This window comes from Vespula pensylvanica, chromosome 2 (assembly GCF_014466175.1).
Source record: "Vespula pensylvanica isolate Volc-1 chromosome 2, ASM1446617v1, whole genome shotgun sequence".
NCBI classification, from domain to species: domain Eukaryota; kingdom Metazoa; phylum Arthropoda; class Insecta; order Hymenoptera; family Vespidae; genus Vespula; species Vespula pensylvanica.
The window spans coordinates 17,843,180-17,845,679 of NC_057686.1; the positions used below are offsets into that span (position 1 = coordinate 17,843,180).

The following is a 2,500-nucleotide window of genomic DNA, read 5'->3' on the forward strand; positions in this document are numbered from 1 at the left end:
AAAAAAGAAAGATTTCCCTTTCTCGGCGAGCTAGATATCGTTTGGTTTTGCGTTTACAATAAAATAAAATAAAATAAAATAAAATAAAATAAAATAAAATAAAAGTAAAATAAAGAAGACAAAATTTGAAAAAAGAAAAAGAAAGAGAATAAACAAAATAGCTGTCAATAATTTTCGAGTAAACAAGATTATAGTAATTCGAGTTGACGATCGAGATAGATGTAAGCAATATAATTCGGTCATTCATATATGTAAGTATATATATATATATATATACATATACATATACATATATATACCTATTCATATACACATTATGTTTTATGCGTGCGCGCACATGAAACCCATACGAATACCTAGGTAAAAGAGAAGAGCAAACGAAATCGAACGGTCGGCTTCAATAAACAGCTCTTTTATTGGCGTTGGGCACATTACACGCCGCTGAATAGCTAATAAATACTTGATGAAGTTTAATACCCGATGATTTACATCGGGTACGTTCGACGTTCGTTTTTGGGAAAACGCGAGAGCGTCAAAGGAGTTTGAATATACCGTTTCGATTTTCGAACCGTACTATTTAATTTCGTCGATTTTACAGAGCTACCTTCATGAGAAGGAAAAAGAGAGAAAAGAGATAGATAGATAGATAGATAGATAGATAGATAGATAGAGAGAGAAAGAGTACACAGAAGTTTAAAGCGTTAACAGGAGAGAAAAATAGTCTATTGAAACGTACATACGTACGAGTTATCAGGTGTAACGCGGAGCCGCCAGTATAGATTTATCCGGTCTCGTTAATTATTTATTAATTAGTTCGTTCGATCTCTTAGCGGGCAAAAACAATTAACCTTTGTCGAGCCCAAACTAGATTAAATATCCAACAACGATAGGTAGTGATGGTGGTGGTGTCAAGGCAACAACGACGATAGCAATAACAACAACAACGACGACGACGACGACGACCACGACGACGACGACGACGACGAGTTCGCACGACCTCCGGCCGATTATCCGAGTACGTTAATTCATTAATTAACGAGGGAGCCTCCTCTTATCTGCCGACGCGAACCACTGATAACGGACCGAGAATCCCGACCTAGTCTAACTCCCGAGGCCGTAGAAAGTTGAGTACGCGAGTGTATACTATGTCTAACTCTCTCTCTCTCTCTCTCTCTCTTTCTCTCAATCTATCTCTCTTGCTCTCTCTATACGAGTATACTTTACTAACTTACACACATACATATATATACACGCGTACATGTATATATATACTTATGTATGTATATATATATATTCACACAAATACATACAGACTGCGTTTCCAAGTCGTGAGAGAGAAAGAGAGACACGCAAGCGCTCAAACCATGCTACCGAATGTATCCATAATTCATGAATAACACGGCTATCGCATAGATTTGCCGATCGCTAGAGCTCCGGCATGACGCTTTCAAATTGAAATATTCGACAATGTGGAAAAGATATAACGGGAATACGTGACATTTCCTTTTGGGTCTTATATAGCTATAGAGAAGAGAAATGATTATTTTCTCTTTCCCTTTCTCTCATTCTTTTCTTCCTTTTCTTTCCTTTCCTTTCCTTTTTCTTTTTTTATCTTTTTTATTTTTTACTTTTCAAAGAAGACAAAACGTGAAACGAAGAGAAAAAGAGAAAAAGAGAAGAGAGAGAGAGAGAGAGAGAGAGACAGAGAGAGTGATAGTGAAAGAGAAAGAAAGAGACATGGCAAAAATCGTTTGCCCTTTACCATTTACTACCGTCACAAATCAAAAAACGTATACATTTACGTATGTTCATCGCAGGGAACGCACGAGTAATATGTAAGTGCGTTGTTTATCGAGTGAACGTAAGTACGCAAGTCTCTTTTCTCTTCTTTCAAATGAAAATGCAAAGGAAGCAAAAATGAAAAGGTAAGAAAAAGAAGGAAAGAGAAAAAAGCCGGTATATACTACGGAAATAAAAAAGAAAAAGAAAAAAAAAAAAGAAATTATAATATCTGCCAACAAGTCGAAAGATAAGTTTTATTTATCTAAGAGAAAACGTGATCGCTGTGACGGATTCACCTCTTGCTCCTCTCCTCCACCCTCCTACTCCGTCGCCCCCCCCCCACTCTCTCTCTCTCTCTCTCTCTCTTTCCCTCTCATTTTCATTCAATATGAAAGCAAGAGTTAATAAGTCGACTATTAAAAGTATTTTTATTATTCAATCTTGATGAGAAAAAAGGTAAACGAGATATATATTATAAATATGTATTTGCCCGTGTATTTACTATGATTCATAATCGAGAAATAATATACATATACATACATATGTACTTCTCTGCTCGATGAGCAGCTCAGACGACGGAATCGATTAATTTTAAATTAAGGAACTCGAGAAATTTTAAATTAAGAAAAAATCATATTTTTCGGAGGAGAATAACGAATCTCTCTCTCTCTCTCTCTTTCTCTCTCTCTCTCTTTCTCTCTCTAACTATGTCAAGGAC

The 2,500-nt window shown here is 36.0% G+C and overlaps 1 protein-coding gene across 12 annotated transcripts in view; it reads right to left on the reverse strand.

The window, feature by feature from the left end:
• Positions 1-2,500, reverse strand: part of LOC122637967 (bromodomain adjacent to zinc finger domain protein 2B-like) — a 126,745-nt gene that overhangs the window by 44,645 nt on the left and 79,600 nt on the right. The window lies entirely within an intron of this gene.